The sequence below is a fragment of the Vicugna pacos genome, chromosome 1, assembly GCF_048564905.1.
Source record: "Vicugna pacos chromosome 1, VicPac4, whole genome shotgun sequence".
In the NCBI taxonomy this organism is placed as follows: Eukaryota; Metazoa; Chordata; class Mammalia; order Artiodactyla; family Camelidae; genus Vicugna; species Vicugna pacos.
The window spans coordinates 45651562-45675086 of NC_132987.1; the positions used below are offsets into that span (position 1 = coordinate 45651562).

The 23525-nt window shown below is 33.9% G+C and overlaps 1 protein-coding gene across 3 annotated transcripts in view; it reads left to right on the top strand.

Annotated features, from left to right (window-relative positions):
* The window catches only part of NAALADL2 (N-acetylated alpha-linked acidic dipeptidase like 2), a 1170852-nt gene that overhangs the window by 301134 nt on the left and 846193 nt on the right, over nt 1-23525 (top strand). The window lies entirely within an intron of this gene.

The following is a 23525-nucleotide window of genomic DNA, read 5'->3' on the forward strand; positions in this document are numbered from 1 at the left end:
ACAGTATAAATATCTTCCAGTTTAAATTGTCAGTTTAAAGGGTTTGCCAATGCATTTTTTAAACTTAGCAGAGATTTGGATTGATTTATGTAAGATAAAAATAGTCACTTTATCTTTACATGACAAAATGTGTCATAAGCATTGAAATATGATGGTTCATCTTGAGTCAATGGAACCAATGCGCTTATAAGGTGTTTACAAGGATAACAGTGTCCTTAAGTACATAAGCACTTAGTGCCTCATGATGGATGTAAGTTTTTAGAGAAATAAAGAGTATCCCAGTTTATTTTATTTTGCCATATTCTTTTCTCTTATGAGATAGAATAGTTTATTTCTATTGCTATAAGACGATTTATTATAATAATCATATGTATCATCTGATAATTTGTTTCTTTTTAATGAAATCCTCTCTATTGGTTTTCATATATAAAAAATGAATTGAAATGGCTTTTATTTGTTAACAATACAAGCCAGTTAGAGACTAGTCATGGTGAATAACCTCTAGCCAGAATTGGGTTCCTTTGGGTTATTTAATAATAGGTTTTTACAGTATATTTTATAGATTATTTTATTCATTTTGATTCAGAAAACACTTACTGGCCAATAATACAGGGTGGATATCCTACTATGTTCTTGGTAAACTCTGAGAATAAGCCACAAATCACCACCAAAGCTCTGGTCAAATCATTTGTTTATTGGCAGTTCTGAATAGTAGTAAGTTACAGTTCTGAAGTCATCCAGAAGCACTGGCTGTATTGTACAACATTTAACCAATAAGTGTAGATAGTCCTTCCTTCCAATTATAAAACAGAACAACAAAAAATAAAGTAAAATCTAAGTATTTTAAAAAACTTGATTTATAACAAATTTATTTCTATGGCTAGCTTTCTTATAAAGAGAGCATAATTTAAATAATTATACCAACTAAGACTGTTTTGTTGCTTTGAAAAAGGATTTATACTAGTCCTGAATTTTTCCAGCTCTTATCAACTGAGACACAAAAGTACATAATCCAACTGGATGCTTTTATATCTGCATAGGAGGGATTTGAATTGTGCAAGTTGAAAGATACACTTGAGCCCATTCAGATTCAAAATGCTACTACCTTTATCCTCAAAGAAATTATTTGGTTTAACAATAGCTTTCCTTTTATAAGGAGGAAAAATAAAGCTTGGAAGTATCTAATGTTAATATAATGATTCTAATACAATTACAGTTGCTGAGCAACTGGAGAGAATATGAGAAGTTCAAGCTCCAGAGTAGCAGGAAGCCCAGTTTTTAGTAGTTGCGGATTCACTTTCTTCCTTTTCAGAGCAGAGTTATATGGAAAAAAAAGTTGATTTTATGAGAATTTTAGGTATATTTAATATTTGATGATAAACAGGTTAATTTCAGAGAATGACAACCTTCTGCCCAATGTAACTGCTCTAGTATGTACTCAGTAAATCATGTCAAATGACATTAACAATTTTACTTTATTCTCTCTTTAGTTTTAGAAGGACTAGACAAAACTTATGGTTTTATAAAATAAAATTATTGATTTTATAAAGCCCAATCTGTATATTATTATAATCTTCTGCCATGTTTATTATTTATATGTTAGCCCTGTTAATATAAAGGATGAGGAATGGGAGACAATAGAGAAAATACCAGAATGAAATAAAAGAAAATGAGTAGTTTTCTACATGTATGGGTGTTCAATTGCTGGAGTCTGATAACAATTCTCTTTCAGAGTCATTGGTTGGTTGCAAACCCAGGGTATCTTTTCTGTCCATAAATTTTACCATCATAGACAAATATGCTCTGCAGAGAAGCTGGCAAATGCTAGAAACTGTGGTTCTTCCCATGCATCTCCTATCCAATTTAAAGTTTTGATTTTAAAAAGATCTTTATTTTTCATTATTTTTATTAACAGCAATTTAATGATATTTGAGTTGTTGAGAAATCAGGTAGTGAGTATCTGATAGCTTTAACATGGTTAAGATACTGATTCCTTAATATTTTTACTCTTCTTGATTTGGAGTTTTATTGCTTATTAGAAAACCAAAATTATAATCTATGGAAAATGAATGTTCTTATGAGGAAATTTATAACATGGAAAAATTAAACAATGAATTTATAAATAAATGAATAATAGATTTTTCTAACACTAGAGGAAGAGCTTTCTCTAATCATTTAATTTAAAAGCTGAAATTGCTAGCCCAGCATTTTTAATATGATTATTTAAATGTACTGTAATAGTGTGCCTAGTTGTTTGAGTATATGTGTATTATTTCCTGAAACATTTTTATTTTCTGAGAATAATCTAATTCTTAAAAATTGGCATTTCTCCATCTAATGGAGAAAAAATAGCTGTGCATGGGATATCCATGTTATCACTACTATCTCTCTGTCATTTTCTCTTTTTTTAACTTTTTGGGGGTTGTCTCAAAGCAGAAGGGTAGAATGGTTGTAAAATATGGGATTCAGTGTACTTTTTGGACAACTGTGGAGTCATGACATTTCTAGATCTAGATTCTTGCTTAGACATAGTTTTTTAAACAATTGTTCTATTAATTAAATCCTGTGAGCTCAACTGGGGAAGCAGGTAATGACTTGTAGGAATCCATCCAACTCTGAGACTTTGTGAAGTATGCTTGAACTGAAATTATTTGCCTAAAGAAGATCAAAGCTTACTGTTTTCTTTTTGCTGTTGATACAATTTGTAGATAGATATTTGGAATGTTTTCACTTTTGGCTGTTATTAACATTCATGGAAAAATTTTTGTGTGGACATATGAACATTTGTGCACACATTTTTAGATGGATATATATTTTTATTTATTTTTATTTTCAATATACCTAGGAGTGGAATTGTTGGATCATATAATAGGTCTGTCTGATGTTTTAAGGAGCTGCCAAGTTGTGTTCAAAAGTGATTGTACTATTTACATTACATTAATGTATGGAAATTCCAATTTCTCTACGTCCTCACCAACAGTTGTTATTGTATGTCTTGTTTATTATAGCCATACTAGTGAGTATGAAAGTGTGAAGTGCTATTTCATAGTGATTTTTGACTTGGATTTTCGTAATAGTTAATGATATCAAGCATTTTTTTTAATGGGCTTATTGGTCTTTTGTATATTTTCTTTGGAGAGATACTGATTCAGATCCTCTAAATGGTAATTAAGGTTAAATGAAGTCACATGGGTGGGTCCTAATCTTACGACCAGTGTCCTTATATATGAGGGAGAGTCACCGAGGATGCTTGCTTCCTCTTTCAGTCTCTCTAGTTGCATGTGCCAAGGAAAGATGTGAGGGTACAGTGAGAAGTGGGCAAACCAAGGAGAGAGATCTCAGGAAATACCAAGTACTGGTACCTTGATCTTGGGCTTCTAGCTTCCAGAACTGTGAGAAATAAATTTCTGTTGTTTAAGCTGCCTAGTCTATGGTATCTTGTTTTAGCAGCTGTAGCAGACTAGTACATCCCATATCAGATATATAATTTACAAATTTGTTTTCCTACTTCATGAGTTGTCTTTCCACTTTCTTCATGGTATTGTTTGTAGTACAAAAACGTTTTTATTTTGATATATTCAATTTTTTTTCTCTTCTTTTTTCTTTTCTTTTCTTTTTTTTTTTTTGGTCACTTGTGCTTTTGGTATTGTATTTTAAAAACTATTGCCTAATCCAAGGTCATGGAGATTTATTTCTATAGTTTGTTTTAAGAGTCTTGTAGTTTCAGTTCTAGCAGTTAGGTCTATAATCCAAATTGAGTTAATATGTGTATGTTGCATAAGGTAGAGGTTCAACTTCATTCTTTTGCATCTGGATAACCAGTTGTCCCAGCACAACTTATTGAAAAGACTGTTTTTTTCCCTATTGCATTGTCTTGGCATCCTCATCGAAAATTAACTGACCATAACTGTATGGATTATTTCTGGACTTTCAGTTCCATTCCATTAATTCATACATCTATCCATATACCAGTACCACACAGTCTCAATTATTGTAACTTTGCAGTTAGTTTTGACATTGAGAAGTGTGAATCCTACAAACTTGTCCTTTCTTTTCATGATTTTTTTGGCTACTCTAGGTCTGCTGAATTTCCATTTGAATTTTAATTTAATTTCACTGTTTTTCTCTTGTAAGTTTTCAGTATCAAAGTCTATATCCACATTTATTAAGTATAATATATTATTTTAAATTGTATCATAATACATATTAATCTTTATCATGTGCAAAGTGAATTCTCAGTTATTCAGGCTGATTTCAGCTGAGTTACACTGTGAATACCCCCTTCCCTTCTGAGTTTTATTCCTGCATTCAACAGTAATTATTGTTCTCCTACTTGGTGCAATCCCATGCCAACCGTTGAGGATACAATGTAAACAAAACCAGCAGGGTTTGTTCTTTTATGAAGTTTACAGTATTGTGTGGAGACAAACATTAAACAAATGACCCCAAACTAAATGTATAATTACTTATTGAGATAAGTGCTGTAAATAAAATACAAGATACGAAACAGTGAAATTAAATCTTATTGAATATGGGAGAGGGAGTGAAAATTGCTTATCATCCATGATTACCCCTGAAAAATCTCTTAATGGGCTGTAAATTTTGATATACCTAACTCCTGTAGATAATGGTGCACAGAAATTTTATGGCATGGACTTAGACTAAAGAAAGAAATAAAATGGACAATTTATATGTGGATGTTAGGACTATGAAAAAAATAACTCTGTAATTCATAGGATAAAATGAATGGATAATTCTAAACTATTCCTGCTTTCCAGAAGGATTTACTCTTTTTCATGTGACATTAAGACTAATTCATGTTAATATATTTAATAGATTTGCATATTGTGAAGGTTAAACACGATGCTATGTTCATCTAATTTGCCTTAGGTTTTAAATTCTCTAATTACATGTAAGAGAGGTTCAAATTCTGCCTATGCCAATTGGGAAATTAGTTAATCTTTCTATTTTTCATTTTTTCAATTATTAAAGGCGGTAGTAATCACAGTCCTTGCCTAATAGTGTATTTGCTAGGGTCAAAAATGAGATAACACAAATAAGGATTTTAGCATAGCATCTGGCACATATTAGGGCTCAGTAAATGTTAGCCACATCTATTAGTAATTAATTTGTAGAATCTTTTTGACTGTCAACATGGGAAAAGTTAGAAAAGTTAAAACCAAGGGTAGTTGCTTCCTACTTCGTTAATGAATCTAGGACTGGACAAAATGAGATTTGAAGAATGATGGGTATTTCATAGATACACAATTCTTCCTGTTTTTACTATCCTAGATATTGGTAAGAAAAAGGATAAATCTCAAAGGATTGCTTAGTTGCTCTAATATTATGGTGATTAACTGTTTTTTTGTCTGTTAGTTTGTTTCAGTGTAGTACATCTAAACATGACTTGTTAATTACTGTCCAGCATTGCCTGAAACAGTTTGGTATAAGAACATTACATTTTAACGCTATGTATGCTATCTTATTAACTGATGATACCCATCAAGTCTTTTCTTGTTTTAGTAATAAGATTTCTTATTAACATATCAGGAATTATTATGTATCAGTTTAAGTCTATTTTGTCAAGCTTCCATTGTGCGATTTTTTTAAACCTTTAATCACAAATTTTCCTTAAGCATTTTGTTACAAAACATAATCAACTCACTGTGAAATAGACACCATTGGAGAACCCAACAAATTGTTTCATCAAAGTTTGCCGTCTTAAACTATATTTATATTTTGAAAACAAAGAAAAATATAAGGCAATTCATAACCATCCAAGAAAAAGTCCTGCTTCAGTTGTGTAGGCATTTTATGGAAAAGTATCTTTTGACCTATTTCATATGACTACCCTAGTTCTCTGTAATCTATATCTAGCCTGAATTATCCTATTAATTATGAAAGCTATTAAACTAATTTTGTTTCTGATAACATATCAGTATCTTTACTGCCTTTGTAGCTGCAGTAATTATTTCCCATTATGAAAGTTTATAGTTTAAAATCATTGTTTGAGGTTAACCATAGCAGCCTTCATGTACTTACTGGATGATGAATTAGTTATTAGGGCCTTTCCGTATATTATCACTGATTCTTGTCACAGGTTGACCTCCTCCCAAAGCTGACTCCAACACAGTTTAGGGTACATGATGTTTAGAAAGGAGTGCCCTGAGGTTCAACACCTGTGAAAGGGAGAAAAGGAAGCAGGGGGTGGACCAAAGAAGTTACTACTCTATAGTCCCAACAGCAGTTGTTGCCAACACCACAGGGAGATCTGGAGCTAGAACAGCCCTGGAGAGTTTTCCTGAGTCAGGCCTAGAAGGGCAAAACTTTTTTGTCCATGTTAAGTCTGTCATTCGACGTCGGACACCCAGGATATCCCTGTGGGCTACGTGATTCTGTACCTTTAAGTCTAACCTTTGAAGGGACTGACAGCTGAAGGCTGTTTGCTAGCAGAACTCTCAGAAATGGGGGCCACAGGCCCTTTCTAAACTCTTTTTAAGTCTAAATTTTTTTTTTACTTTTTTCTTCCAGTTTTATTGAGATATAATTGATTTACAGCAATGTATTAGTTTAAGGTGCACAGGATAATGATTTGACTTACATATATCATGAAATGTTCACCGCAGTAAGTTTAGTGAACATCCATCGTCTCATATAGATACAAAAGAAAAGAAAAGGAAAAACAGAGTTTTATTTTGTGATGAGAAATCCTAGGATTTACTCTCTTAATGACTTTCATATATAACATACAGCAGTGCTAATTATATTAATCATGTTGTACCTTACATCCCTTTTATTTATTCATCTTATAACTGGAAGTTTGTACCTTTTGACTATCTTCATCAAACCCCCCTCCCTCTACTCTAACCTCGGGTAACCACAAATCTGATCTCTTTTTCTATAAATTTGTTTTTGTGTTAGGTTTTAAAGTATGATTGAGCTACAACACTGGTACACAACATGATGATTCAATTGTTCGCTACATGACAAAATGATTACCATAAGTCTAGTACATTTCATACCTGTGACTCATTTATTTTATAATTGGAATTTTGAACCTCTTAATCTTCTCCAGCTGCTTCTCTCATTCCCCCATGCCACTCCTTTCTAAAAACCACCTGCTTGTTCTCTATATCTATGACATTGTTTCTGTTTTGTTATGTTTGCTCATTTATTTTGATTTTTAGATTCCATATATAAGTGAAATCATATGGTATATGTCTTTCTCTGTCTGACTTATTTTGCTTAGCATAGTACCCTCTTGGTCCATCCATGTTGTCCCAAATGGCAAGATTTTATTCTTTTTTTTATTACTGAGTAATATTCTATTGTATGTGTATCTCCATCTTTAACCATTCATCTATTGATGGGCACTTAGGTTGCTTCCATATCTTAGCTATTGTAAATAATGCTTCAATGAACATTGGGGTGCATATATCTTTAAGAATTAGTGTTTTTATTTTCTTCAAATAAACACTGAGGAGTGGAATTTCTGAATTGTATGGTAGTTCTATTTTTTATTTTTTGAGGAACCTTCATACTGTTTTCCATACTGGCTGCACCAATTTGCATTCCCAGCACAGTGAACAAGGGTTCCCTTTTCTCCATGTCCTGCCAACACTTGTTATTTGTTGTCTTTTTGATAATAGCCATTCTAATAGGTGTGAAGTAATATCTCATTGTGGTTTTGATTTGCATTTCCTTAATGGTTAGTGATACTGAGAGTTTTTTCATGTGCCTGTTGGCCGTCTGTATGTCTTCTTTGGAAAAATGCCTATTCAGGTCCTCTGCCTATTTTTAGTTGGGTTGTTTATTTTTATTGATGTTGATTTTCTATATTTTGGATATTAATCCCTATCAGATATATCATTGGCAAATATCTTCTCTCATTCAGTAGTCGACCGTTTTGTTTTGTTGATAGTTTCCTTTGCTGTACGAAAGCTTTGTAGTTTGTAGTCCATTTGTTTATATTTGCTTCTGTGTCCATTGCCTGAGGAGACATATCCCCCAAAATATTGCTAAGACCAATGTCAACATACTGCTTATATTTTCCTCTAGAAGTTTTATGGCTTTAGAATTTATAAAGTTTTTAATCCATTTTGAGTTTATTTTTTAATATGGTGTGAGAAATTAGTCCAGTTTGATTTTTTTTTTGACATGAAGTATTAGAGTTGTTTATGATTCCAAAAGAATCAAGTATTTTCTTGATTATGGATCACAGATTTAGCAATCCAGCAAATTCTGTGTGAAAAATATTAGTATCCCAGTTTTTCAAAGAGCAAAACTGAGATTTGTCCAGTTGCACAGATAATAGTTACCTGAAAATGGGATTCAAAACTAGGATTATCTGACTCCAGAACCCTATACTTTCCATTGTGCTTCATTGCTTTCTTAGGTTTTTGTGTGGTGATAGAATTTTGAGAAAGATACCAGTTTTTTTCAAGCTACATATATCTAAATATCTTCCTACTGATTCAAATATAGCTAACTTACATAGTCCTTTTATTCTGCGTTACAGTGTATAGTATATTTTCTCAGATATATAATATGATCAGACAATGTTATGTGTTCCTATAGCCATTTGGTAAACAACGAAGGATAAGCATCATTATTTCCAATTATAGATTAGAGAACAGAGACAAAAGTGATTAGGTGATTTTACTCAGTCACAAGATAAATCAAAAAACTTGAAATTGAGCTTAAGTGTTCTAAGTCCAGAGTATGGACACAGTACTCTTCATTAAGGATTCATTCGTTAGGAATGTGCTTGTGTGTTTTAGTGTTTCAGCCATTAGAAGATTTGAAATTTTATTAGCTCATGTACTAGGTCTTTATGAAGTTCTCCTTTAATTGAATTTGAACCTATCTCTTATATCAGCATTTTTACTATCCTACTTTTTTTCCTTCGTGAATACCATAATAGTCTTCCTTTGAAATATTCAACTTCTGCTTCTCGTTAGCAAAAACGTATACAGAAATTGCACACTGAAGTGAAAGAACACTAATAACTCTATTGGATAGACTTACATAATAGGTTCTGGTTTCTGCCCATACAATGCACTCAACTGTGTCCGAGTCAAAGCATAAGGATAATAGCCACCCCATTTTATCACATATGACATTCACTGGATGCAGAATTTAATTTGTGTTAAAATATTCTTCTTCTATTTTGCTTGTTCACTGTATATATTTTTCTTTTATAATTTGCTTGTGCTACATGTGGCCATGCCAATAACTTCAGTAAGTCTTTTTCCATGAATTTGTAGTTTCCAATTATATGTAAATAGTCCAAATACTACAAGTAGAAATGAGCAGAACAGATTTTAACAATAAAAAACTTTCTCTTTCTCATTCTCTTTTGCATATTATTTTTTTTAAATATTGGGCCTTACTTTTTGTTTCCTTTTTAGCTAGACTATGAAGGTAATTACTGAGATTCAAAACATTCTCATAAAGATAACTTCAATTAAAATAAATCTGAAATGAGAGTTAAATTTCTGTGTAGCCTTTAAGTTAAAAATAATACTTTGCTTATCTCTTTTATTTCCATTGTTTTATACATACACACATGCACACACAATAGCAGCAGTGGAATTCATCACTAACATGACGCCCAAACTAAGTTACTATGTGGTTTCCTCCAAGGCATAGAATTTTATATTTGTCCACTAAAAATACCTGCCTTCTGAATTTTTGTATTGCTGCATAATCCTTAAAAAGAAATGACTATACTTCAATTAAAAGAAAAAAACAGATTTACATGAAATGTGCAGGGTCTTTTTTAGAATGTGGAAACATCAATGGAAAACAAATAATTTGATGTTTTGAATTTTCTAAGGATTAATAAAAAATACAAATTATAATTCCAATGTATAGTTAACATTTAACATAAATTCATTAGAGGAGTTAACATATATGAAATAACAAAATAGAATATGAATTCATTCTTCATGATATAAAAGTTAGAGGTCAAAAAAATCATTAAACAAGACTTCATTGTATCTGACTTGAAATGTTCCTGGAAGGTGTTATGTGGCTATTCAGTTCTGCTAATATAATACGCAGAGACACAAATGGTCAAATTAAACAAAAGACAAAAAGAAGTCAAAACTATTTTCTAGCAGACTTTAAAAATTTTTAGGATACCTCCATTTATGAAAATAAGTGAGCCAGATATTGTATTCAGTAAATATTGCATCATAGAATTGAGAAAATGCTGCAAAAGAAAGTCATTAGAACAGCTCTCCTTATTGAAGAGGCATGGTAAATTAGTTAAGCTTGCTGAAGCTCCCAGCCTTTCAGAAACCTGGCTGTCACTTTTGATACCTTTATCATTACACATTTCCACTTGGTGGATTATTTTCTCCTATAAAGAAGCGTCTCTAGCTATTTAATGGAAGATGATGGAAAACCAGGATTTGCTTTAGAGAAACCAGGATTTACTTTTTTCATTAAAAAAAGTAAAGAATGTTGTGTGTGGTGGTGGTGATATGGGGGTGTCTGTGTTTGTGTATGTGTGTTTTTATGTATTTATGTTTATGTAATCCATCTATACTTTGAGACCTTCAGCTTGTGTGTTATGAGTTTTTAAAATGATATTTAAAAGTATAATTTATAAAATAAATGGAAAAATTTAAAAAATTTTTAAAAATTTTTAAAAAGATTTTTTTAAAAGTATAATTTATATAACCACAGCTGTCTGTAAACCTTTGCTCATGTATATTGACCAATTATGCCCCCTATTTTGTTCTCTTCAACTGCACATTTACCTCTTGGGGCCCCAGTAATTTTGAAAAGTTGAATGAGTGTTAAATAAGTAAATAAATATTTTGCATGGAAGTAATTTTTAAAAGCTGACTAAAATCAATATTATAAACTTGAAGCAGGTAGGAAATCAAAATGAGCAATATAATATGTAGTCAGATATGGAAATGGTACTAGGGATATATCTGTAGTCTCCATTTGCATTAAAAATGTCCTGGACTATAGTTTTCCTTTTGGTTGTTACAATATAGTAGCAGCAGCTTCTACTGTGTGAAAGTAGCAAAATTTATATATAGAGACAATGAAATTTCTGTCCAGCACACTAGGATGTAACCTAAAATAATATGGCAAAAACCTAGGGCTCTATCTTTGAATTATTAATATTTTCAGATTCTACCAATTTCACTTTATAATAGCACAATAAAATGCTTTGAATGTTCACCTTTCTATAGTGACCGAATGCTTATAGAGGTCCCAAGAATTTTCAGTCAAGTCTTTGCAATGAGTCAAATTATACAAAATATTTTCACAGCATCATATTCAAGGAAGTGACATGATATATAACTTAGAAAAGAAGCACTGGAAAATAGGTTGACATTTTATATTAGGATAACAATTGAAGAGGGTAAATAGATAATATTTTAAGTAGTATATAAGTTAATTGACATTTCTTGGACTTCTCTACCAATTTTATAAAACTACTTATTTTCCTGAATCATATTTTCCTGAGTCTTATCTGTACAGATATTACTACCAGCCAGGTAACTTTCTTATCTCCATAGTTACTAACCCTTTTGCTTTTATAATGGTTAAAGTAGAAAACAACATATATTAAGTTCTCAGAGTTTTATGTAAGTATATAGTACTAAATATTTCTTCAACAGATATTTAGTGTCTAATATAGGGAAAGCATGACCTTTGCCCTTCTCTGCTATCCCCACCCCATTGTACTGCATTGTAATGAGAGCTATTTCTCATGGAAGTTTAATCAAAATGTGAATGTTGTGGGTACAGAAAAAAAGGCTGAAAACTATCAGTCTGGGTAAATATTTAAGTGTGTATCTTGTGCATGATTTTTATGTATGGGATCCTACAAGTTTATCTTCTTTAGGCCGTCTTAGTGGAACAATTAAGGGCCATTTTGTGAAGTGAGATGAAAGGATGCTATGCTTTTATATTGATTCCAGAAGTCCAAAGACAGCATAAGGTCATTTAAAGTTATTTGAAGGGGCATTACCAGCACTTCGATTAGAACTTGAGTCTTGTGTTTGTTTGTGGATTTTGATTCTATTTGGGTGACAATTTCAGCAAGTTCACTGGGGGATTCAAAATGAACCTTATTAAGGATATTTTCGTCTTCCGCAAATACACAAAATATACAAAAATGTGTCCTATACTCTGATGATATAATTTATATGTGTGTGTGTCTAGGAATTATGCTAATAATGATGTCCAGTTTAACTACTACTATCAGCAATAATTCTTTAACATCAATTATTCTGAAACAAAAGTAATTTTTGGCAGCTATCTTCCAAAATGTAATTGGCTTACATATAATTATACATCAGGTCAACTCTTTCCATTACTTAGAGTATATTTTGCAATTTATTCATCCTGGAATTTTGACTGCAAAGCTGTATTTCTCACAAAGAGGTGGTCTATGGGTACATTGTTCAAAAAAAATTTTTATGCCTTAGACAAATGTGTGGTAACTCCAGCTTCAATAATTATCCAAGCTGAAAAAGAGTCAGACATGCCCTATTACATTTCGTAAGATGTATTTCTACCACGTGTTGAATATGTTTCATACAATTTGTTGTTAGGAGATAGAAAATACAAAATTGAGTTTTCTTTGGCTTGTGCAGGAGGGGAACCAAACTATTTTAAGAGTTTTGACCCACGTTTTAGAACATCCTTGGGCTCAGCTGTTTGCAGAAGTAAATGGCTGTCCATTCAGCAAGGATGTCAGTTTAGGCAATGTATTAACTTGCTAGGGCAGCTGTAACAAAGTACCTTAGACTATGACAGAATATGCTTTTCTCAAGTTCTGGAGGCTAGAAGTCTCAGACCAAGAGGATCAGCAGGGCTGGTTCCTTCTGAGGACCATGAGGGAAAGATCTGTTCCAGGCCTCTCTCTTTGGCTTGCAGGTGGCCGTGTTCTCCCTGTGTCTTCACCTGGTCTTCCCTCAGTCTATGTCTATGTCCAAATCTCCTCTTTTTGTAAGAATAGGAGTCATATTGGATTTGGCCCATTTTAACATAAACACTTCTATAAAGAAAGACCCTATCTCCAAGTCAGGTCACATTCTGAGATACTGGTTAGAACTTCAACACAAATTTTTTGAGGGGACATAATTCAGTCCAAAGAATCTATTTACCACTCATGTAAAAGGTTGTTTTATGGTTATATTTTTCAATCTTCTAAAAAATTTCCAAAGAATGAGAATTTTTTTCCAGAATATTTTCTGTTACCTTTAAAACACTATAGTAGGAAAAATTCCCTAAGTTCTCTAACAGTGGTTTTGAACTCAGTCATCTCATTAAAGTCAGCAGTAGAGCTGAAGAGAGAAAAACTTGGCTGATTTTAGTCTGGGCTCATCCATTAACCACTGAATTTGCCCTGGTGACACTATTTAATAATTTATGCTTCAATTCTTCATCTAGAAAGAAAGTCTGTGTCCAAATTTACTCTTCTTATAAGGATATCAATTGTGTTGGATTAGGGCCCACATCAATGAACTCATTTTAACTTACTTACCTTTGTAAAGACCCAGTCTCCAGATGTGGCCATATTCTGAGGTACTGAGGGTTAGGACTTCAACATATGGTTTTTGAGGGAGATATAATTCAGCATTCAAATGCAAAGCAGACATTTAGACCTGTAAATTATTTTAAAAATTTGGGCCTATTAATTTTCCTGTTCATTGGCAAGATATATGGCTGTGGACTGTGATTAAATGTCTTTAGATGGTATGACATACTACAAGCACCTCAGTGATTAGATAGATAGATAGATAGATAGATAGATAGATAGATAGATATTCTCTCTTTCCAAATATGTACATATATATGTTGGCTATATTAAAAGATGACCAACTTCACTTTTAATTAGAGAAGTACAAATTAAATCTCAGAAAGATATCTTTTTTGCCTGTAAGGTTAACAAATATCTTAAAATGTGTGATACCTATGTTGGCAAAAGTATGGGGAAATAAACACTTTTATACATTGATGGTAGGGGTATAAATTGCTATAACCTGAATGGAAGGCAATTTGGCCAAGCTTACCAAAAGTACAAGTGCATATGTATTTTTAGCCAGAACTTTCAGTTCCAAAATTTTTTCCTGTAGATACATACACACATGTGAAAACAGTTACATGTAATATTATTCTCTTCAGAATATTATACTCACTCACACACACACACCCAATCATTCCTTTAATAATCTGAGATATGGTGTCACCGAGGAGGACACTGAGACTCACAGATAACTTGCCCAAGGTCATGCTGTGGTAACCCAAGCGGCAGAATTTGATTTCTAATTCAGTTATGTGGGATTTCCAAACTCCTGTTTTTAACCACTATTTATTAGAACCTTCCTGATTTTGTCTTATTCAAGCTGCTTTTCTCTCAGCCCTGACAGCCGTTTGCTTACATTTTATAGTGTTTGTTGTTGCAAACCAGCACTGGACTTTCTGAAACCTGCTCGGTGATTAGCAGTGCATTGATGTGCCTAAGCCACAGGCCTTGGGGTATTAGCGGACCTGAGAGCAAACCACACATCAAATATCCCAGGGCTTTTCATATATTTGAGGAGAAAACCATCATGGATGATGCAAAATGTGGTGATCTTATTTTAGTCCATGCTTTTATTCACTGGGCATTTTACAAAACACCAACTTAAAGCTGATAAATTTGACTTTAGCTCTTTTTTTTTTTAATTTCCTTTAGTAGGAGTGTTAGAGATAGGAAACAGACATCTGGAAAAAAAAAAGGAAACAAATTGAGTGACTGGATAATCCACAGGAATCAAATAAAATGACAAAATTACCTACAATCTTAATAAGTCTTGGAATTACTTGGTTATTTTGTTATAGGGTACTCAACACAATATTCCTACAAACACCTTATATGAAAATATGATAATGTGATTCTTATCAAAAGCTCTTGAAAGTAAAAATTTATGTGAATACATAGTAATACAATTAAAAACAAATACTTTCCAAAAGATTAGAAATGTTTTATCACCTTCCTTAGAGTAATGCATTTAGGATTTTCATTTTACAAGAAGAGGTTTTAGCTTCTCATAAACCCCCAGTTTACCTCCAGTGTCAATCAGCCTTTTAGAATTATTTTCTAGCTCTCATGCATGTTTATCTTTTAAAAATAGTCTTATCAGGAAACGTTTGCTTCAGATTTCGGGTAGCTCCATTCTCACTAGCAGTAATAAAACAGTTCCATATATTTCTATAGTAACTTTATTCCCCAGAAAGTTCGGAACTGCATCTTGCTCTTCAAAAATGAAGCTCCCTGGGTTTCCTTCATCTGATAACCATTTCGGATTAGTCATTGGTTGGTCTCTGTTGTCAGTATCAGGTTGCAGGCTCTTAAAGGACACAGACTATGCACTGTGTTATACGTCTTTACCCCATAGTGTCCTTTAAAATGCCAAGAACTCTGAAGTTGTTTAATACAAATCACTTGGATTGATCCTTATCTTTGCAGCCAGGTACAGAGGACAGATGCCATTTCCTCTGACTTTAAGATGGTCAGACATTCCTGGGGCAGAGATTAGGAGCCGTATCTCAAGCTTTCCAGCCCAGTTCTGAACCTCGTAGCTTAATGCAGGGCTTCTCCCTGAAATACCCCTAACTTCAGACATGAATGAAACACGTATCTCTGTGATGGCCCAGGCGTCCTAACAGCAACTGCCTCTGGTAGCTAGAATTATTTTCAAAGTTATGTATTTGAGCTTCAGAAATTCTGTATATATTACATTGTATTTGTTGTATTTATCCGAATATCAAAATAGCATTGCATATATTTAACGTCAAGTAAAACAGATGTGCTAGGAAGCCATGCCCCCTTTATCTTGCAGATCCTGTTATTTCCTCCCTTGACCTGTCAGACCTGGAGTGTGTGTGCCCCAGTTTAAGAAACCCTGGTGAGATCTTTCACAAAAGTCCCTTTGCTTTAAGGTTGACTACAAACATGCTTCACATACAGAAATTCACATGGACAGTAAAAGATTCACAAGGAGGCAGTTGGTCTGTGGCAAATAAACCACTAACTTTCAGGAAACTAAATTCTAAATTCTGGTGGAGTCCAAGAGGGTCCCTGCAGGATGACAGGGAAGTGGAGGGGACTCCGCCTTCTACTCCTCACTTCAGACTTATCAGTCCCATCCCCATCTGCTTTTCTTTTAAGGTTTTTTTGTAAAAAGTCTTCTTTTTCTATTTTTGTGTCTTTGTTTCTTTTTATTTAAAGGAGCCATTGAATTAAAGAGAAAAAATAATACAATTCAATATAAGACTTTGAATTTCTTTGAATAACTGTATTTCTATTCTACTAGACATTTATTCCTAGTCCTAGCTTTATTTTCAACCCAAAGTTTTATAAACAATGAGCAAAAAGGAGCTAATGTGTCACAACTAAAGATCACAGTGACAGCACTGTAAGACTCACGCATGTATTCCAGGCCTGACTTCTCATTCAGAACATACCTCTTCTTGATATCATAGAGCTTTTCTGTTCAACTACTCTCAGCAACAGGTGTTCACAACTTTTTGACACAGCCCCTTATGCTGTTGGACACCTCTCTTCATTACAAATTTCTTTCTAAAACTGAACCAGAAACCTCTCCCCTATAATTTTCATCCCAAACAATGCAGTCCCATGCGCTACAGAAAAACACAAAACACAGGTGTCCCTCATCTATAAAATAACCCTCCAACAGAGATAGATTTACTGTGAAGTCAATCAACTTAAGCTTCAAGCCTTTCGTGTGCATGAATCACTTCCAAAATCCTGGAAGGGGCCCCAGAAATAGTTCTGAAGGTCATAGATTAGCAAAATATAAGATACTTTAACCACAGTCAATCAGGACACCTCTCTTTCCCCTCCAACATCTCCTGCATTCTATTTCCCCTCATGTTAGGCGGTGTCGGAGCAGCTAGAACAGTCTGAGATCTGATTATAGGGAGCTCCAGTTGAGAATGCACTTAGTTTAGGGCAATATGTTTATAGGGCTCTCAGGAATTTTCATGTATATTTAATTTATCGCTATCCATTCTAATGCATAGGGAGATTTTTGGACAATTGCTACAGCTCACTCTGCTAGAACACAAAGGTGTTATTCTTTGGCCAGAGGCCCTACCGTAATATGAGTATGTCCTAAGATGCCTCACACCAGAAGTATGTGGGTAGTGGATGTTTGTATGGAGTCAGAAGCTAGTTGATCAAAATTTCTCCAATAGTTAGGTGTGTAAAATTAAGTGGAAGCTTCTCTAGCTACATTTTCTGATCTCAGGAATATAGTCTATAATGAATTATATACAGTTATAAATGCCATATATAATCTTTTGTTTTCTATGGGAATTACACGAAATAAAATTCCTCTGGATTCTTGTGGTTGTAGCGTATAAAACTGTCGCAGTATTATGAACACTGAGTACACCTGTGACAGCTCATAAACTGAAGAAACTTGACAGAGGTTTTCCCTAATTTGCTAACAAACTTAAACATTTATATGGTATTTTCAATAATGACTTGTGAAACTGACATAAACCTTTCTAAGATATCATTAATAAAAAACTAAATTTCAATCACCCATGCCAAGAAAAACGAATTATCTCTCTATTCTCTCAGTAGAAAATATTACAAAATCATTGCCATAGAGTGATTAAAGAGGTAATCAGGAATAAAAAGCAAAAATTGTAGGGAAAAGAGTATTATAAATGTGTGCCATGCAAGTAATTAATAAAAATAATATATTATTTCTGGGTTTTTAACTAAATGTGGTATATATTCACACTTTAAAAATTTGAGATTTTTGGTCATTCTAAATATTCACTTTAATAACTAATTATGCATTTATAATTTGGTATTAATTTTCATAGAAAGCTCTTCTTTTACAAATTGCATGGAGTTGAAGGCCCCAAATAACTGATTCATCCTTCAAATATTCAGAAACAGCAATTAGGTCTTTTTTCTTCTCTTCTCCAGGTAAACAACCTCAGGTGCTTTTCAGTGTGGTTATGCTTCCCAGATTTCTCATCAACTACTGATTTATGGCCCATTTGCTCATTAACTAAGACTTCTCTCCCCTAAGAAGGCTGGGAATCAGTAGATTTGAATGCTTGGGCGAAGACACAGCATAGATTAGTAAAATCAATACATGAGTGGCATCAAACGTATATGGGTTTACATTCCAGACTTTCAAGTTACTAATCCTATTATATCACGCACTGTGTTTCACCTTTACTTGAAGATTCAGGTCCTTCATGTATAAGAATATGAGTAACATCACCTCGCTCAAGACTGGGCAATGTAATGAAAAAATACGTAGGCTCAGACCTTGGCATAGAATAGATGATCAGGTAATGTTCGCTATTCTTTTTATCAGTATTTAAACAGAAATACATGCTCTCTTCTGTACCTTTCACAGATACTGGAGAAAGTTTGATTCTTTTTTTTTTTTAATGTAATGTTTCTCATTTTACCAGTGATGAAAAGCCTGTTTTTCCCTGGTGAGCCATCAGACAGATAGAGCAAATGAACCACTAGTCACAGAAATCAAGCCTAGTTAGGCCTGGAGGAGTTTCAGGCAATTATACAGAGTTCTGACTTCCCAGAGGACCCTGTGGTTGTCAGCTGATTCCAGAAGCTTATGGTAGAACTTCTGGTGCTTTGCTGGGCCTTCTGTGTTCAGTCCTGGGCAGGGAGCCAGTTATCTGGAAGCAAGATAAGAACATGGGACATTGTTTAAACTAACTTCTGTATATACGGATTAATTAACCAGATTGAGAGTTATCAATCGCTTTACCTTCTGACAGCCTCTATTTTGGTCATTATAAGTTTAACAGATTAAACAGAAGGAGAACGGCTGGGGAGGGGATAAATAGGTATTTTTAGTTGCAGTGGAAATGAGCTTGAAGTGAGGTAATGAAGAAGTCATGGTTAAAATTAGCCTCAATAATAAAAATAATGGTAAGAATAAATGATATATGTATTTAAATTTTTTGTGATGTTCATGTTCCCATAGCCTGGTGGGTATCAAAGTCAAATAATTTACAGGCTAGGGTGGCAAAAATAAGATGAGTGGGCTAGGCACAAACAAATAGCTCTCTGTGACAACAAAGGGAACGCGTGCATGCAGGCACACACGTACTCTACAAATACAATACTACGTGAAAGCTGATAGAGCCAGAGTGGGGAGACGAGGGAGGGTGGTTGACCTGACAGCTCCTGCCTATTTCACAGGCACTGCTCTGCTCCAGAGGACTTCGGCCATGTGAAAATGTGGCAGATCTTTTTTTCTTCTCCAGCAAAGCTGGAAATCTGGAATTTTATGGTAAATCACATAATACAAAAAAATCGGACCAGTTTAAAATGAAAACAACACCTTCTGGCCAAATATAAAGTCTGCCAGGGCTGATCTGACTCCTGCATACACATTTGTAACCTCTGCCTGCAAATGAACTGCATCACTGTGAGAGGAACATGTAGCCCCAGACAGGCGCTGGGGTCAGGGATGCCAGGGAAAAGTGGCTCAGAGGAGTGACCTCTGGGCTGATTTGTGTCTGGAGCGATCCGTGGTATATCGTGTATCATGGATATATTTATCTGTGGTATGTATTGGTGCATCTTCGGGACAGGGAAATGTAGGTGCAAAGGCAGGGAGGTGTGGACGGTGTATCTTGTTCTCAGATGCTCAACCAAGAGTATCACTGTGGGCACACAGAGGGTCTGGGGAGAAAATTGATGGTGTGCATGGTGGAAGGATATACAATGTAGACTCATTTTGTTTTGCTTTCCACTGGCAACTCAATTTTTGTCCCTCTCTCTCTATCATCAAAATTATTTAATACTTTTTCTTGTTCTATTTACAGTGGAAAGACAGAAGTTTTTCCAAATAACAGAACAAAAAAGAAAGTGAGAAACACATAGAATTCCTGTGTCCCTGTCTTTTCACTTGATTCTAACAAATAGGTATACTTTATGAAAGTAATTTCTGCTAAAGCTGTTAAGAGGATGTAAAAGATTAAAGTAGTTTATACCTTTATAAATGCATGCTTTTGGACGAATTTACTGCTATCAAAGTGGATATAATTCAAAACCAGTTTTGCTCTTCCTCCCAAGTATCTGGGTTTTCTCTCTCTCTCTCTTTTTTTTTTTTTTTGTAAAAACAGAGAAAATATGACTCCTTCTTCTTTTCCTTAAAAAAAAATAAAATCCTTGTAGTTTTTCTTACTGAGGGGCCCTAATTAAAATGTTCCATTTGAAGGATTTTTTTGGCAACCCAAATTCTTGTTAAGCAAATGTTTTATATTCCTTGCCAGAGTATAAGGCTGCAGTATTCCTAGAGGGCAAATTTGCAAAAGACCATTGAACCCAAATATACAGCAACATATATTGTTGCAGTATTTTAAAACAAGGATTGTTCCAGAAATGTTCAATACCTAGGAATGTGTTGGTGAACATATTTTGTACATATCACTTTGGAAAAATGAAATGATACTTTAACATCATGTTTAATAGAGCATATGCTCATCTAGTAGATAGAAAAACAATACCATGCTCTCACGCCTGTAGTCCTCTTTATCATCAGGAAAGAAAACTGATAAGATTTTCTCTGTAACTTAAATTATTCTTTTTATATTATCATTTTAGAATCTGCCTTTTTGGATTTTTAAATTTTTTTAAAAGCCAGTACAAATTTGAATAATTTCTGTAAAATAAACTTGAAGTCTAGTTAATTTAATTTTAAAAATGTGTCAATTCTTAACATCTTCTATCAATTAGATGGATTCATTTTTCCATGTTTTTCACATAGATTATTCTTGAGGATCAGAGAAATAAGGGAGTAAGCACATACTAATTTAAGTGTGAATTATTAGATTGAATTTCATAAACTATTTCTTGCTCTTTTTTATGATTGTAACTGTATGTAACTTTGTATAGTGATACATCATTTATTTGTAGTATCTGTTACATTCAAATTGTAACTGGAAGAATTTTCTATGTAGGGAATGCAACATTTTAATGTATTAAATATTAGTAATTATAAGGAGTTAGTATTTTATTTTTAATGATTTCATGAGAAGAAGAATTCTAAGTATGTATCCTTGAAAACAAAAGAATATTACTGATAACTCACTCCCTCCCACAAAATTTCTGAACAACATTCTGATTTTGGCTGTGAATTTACATATGCCTAAATATAATTAAGTAAAACAAGCTTTTGAAATGTGCAATATATCACATTCCAAATATATGAGAGGATATGACTGGTTACTTTGTGAACTGTATTATTAAGGGTTATGCATATTCAGCTGTAGATATATACAGTAGCTTCTATATCATTCATCAACATAATTAACTTATCACCAGCAATGAAAATGATAAAGTTAACTTAGTTTAATTACCATGAGCTAAAACTAACCATATAATCAGTAAATTAAGAGTGAATTGACTTTGTGAGCCACCTGGTTATTATTTATGCAATAGGGCCCTCTGGTTCTGCAACAGGAATAGGTACAATTCAGGAATGGCTGTGCTTTCATCACTTATGGGACCAAATGACAATGCTGTTCCTCCAATATAGATAAACGGAAGACAGTTGAAATGATTTCTTTTATTAGAAATGCATAATTCATTTTGAAAATAAGATTTTTGATTAATAATTCTTATTATTAATTTTGGGGGATATTTGATTTCAAGTAATAAAGAAATATAAAACCAATATTAAATCTATCCATTTAGTTCTCATGGTTTAATTCTGTCTAACTGAACCTTCGCTTCAGGTGCACTGGCCTTTGATTGATTGAAAGGAAGGACTCAGTTCTTTTCTACTTCTAGGCTCTCTCTCCTGCTGCCTGGTATGCTTCCCGCCCCACCCTTCAAACATTTATGGCTGGCTCTTCACTTTTCATCTCTCTGTTTTAAATGTTGTATCACTAAACATCTTTGGACGTCTTGTCATTATTTCACATCACATCCTGCCATTTTTTTCCCAAAAGCCTGTTACAATTAGCATTCATTTATTTGTTTGTTTACTTTGTTCTCATCTGTCTCTCCAACTGGAATATAGCCTCTGTGAGAACAGACTATATCTGTATATTCAGCACCTAGGACAGGCAGCAAGAGAGATAAACGGCCAAGTCACTAAGAACCACACTGCCTGGTTTGAATCCTGGCTCTGTCATTTGCAAGATCTCGGGCAAGTTTCTTATCCTTTTTGGATGTGTCGACTGAATTAAATGCACAGCCTAAAAGTTAAGAGTCATGTTTTATTCGGTAGACAATTCTAACGACTCAGCCCGGGATGACAGCCTCTCAGATCGCTCTGAGGGACTGCTTCGAAGAGGTAGGGGAGGAGCTGGGATATATAGGAGCTTTACAACAAAGACCAGGTAGTTGGAACATTAGAAGATTACTTGTTTACTAAACAAAACCAGGCATCTCAAGTTAAAGAATTTAGTGCTTTTCTATGTATGGGAGGAAGCAAGCATTTGGGCTCACTGAATTCATTCCTTTGACAAGCACCTAGCTATCTAGGGCCAGTATCCTGTCCTTTCTTATTCTGAGTCCCCTCAGAGTGTACCATTGTGAATGGCTGCAGGGGCTGGGCTGCTGGCTTGTCTTCACTTAGGGGGTGGCGGCAGCAGCTGATGACTTGAGGGTTTCAGCATTTTGTTTACTGATATGGTTTGCAGTATTTTTCACTCACAGGTGTCATCTATAAAATGGACACAATAACTAAAACAACGAGAATACTAGAACAAAGATCATTTGAAATATGTCTATTACTTGGCATACATTGAGGCCTTATTAAATGTCAGCAAGCTAGATATCAGTGTCTGGTACACAGTAATTAATCAATAAACGTTTGCTGAGTGAATGAATGGTGTAACAGCTTTGATGCCAGAAAGACCAGGATTTGAATGCTGCTTCTATCACTTATGACCTTGGCAAAGTTACTTAAAGTTACTTAACTTTTTTGAACCTCAGTTTCTCAGTGTATAAAAAGATGTTGACTTTTTGGACACTTTTGTTAAGGGTGAAATGAGGTGCTTTTTATAGCATGTTTTATGGTTTACTTTTGTTAAAAAAAAATAGAGGCCCTCGTGATTGTTCCTACTCCAGGACCGTGGTGCTCAGCAGCCCTGCCTGAGGCCATTTGTACCTGTTGTTGAAATAATTATCCTTAATAGTTCCAGTCATTAAAACTGTTGAGTTATAAATAGCAAAACCAAATTCAAACTAATTTTAGCCCAGATGAATTAAGAAATTAATGAAAGCACATTTATTATAACTACTGGTTTGAACAAGATTTATTCATGGTATGTTCATAACCTAAATTTACTGTGGTTCTTCACTGACCCTGTAAACTTTATGGATTTGGTCTTTCTGTTTCTTGAATGAAATTCCTGGCAGATGTCATGGCTTTTCTTTTCACTGTCACAAGTTAGAAGAGTCCTATAGTCACTTTAAGTCACAAACATAATTTCAATTAGGTAATTACAGCATTCTGGTGTAT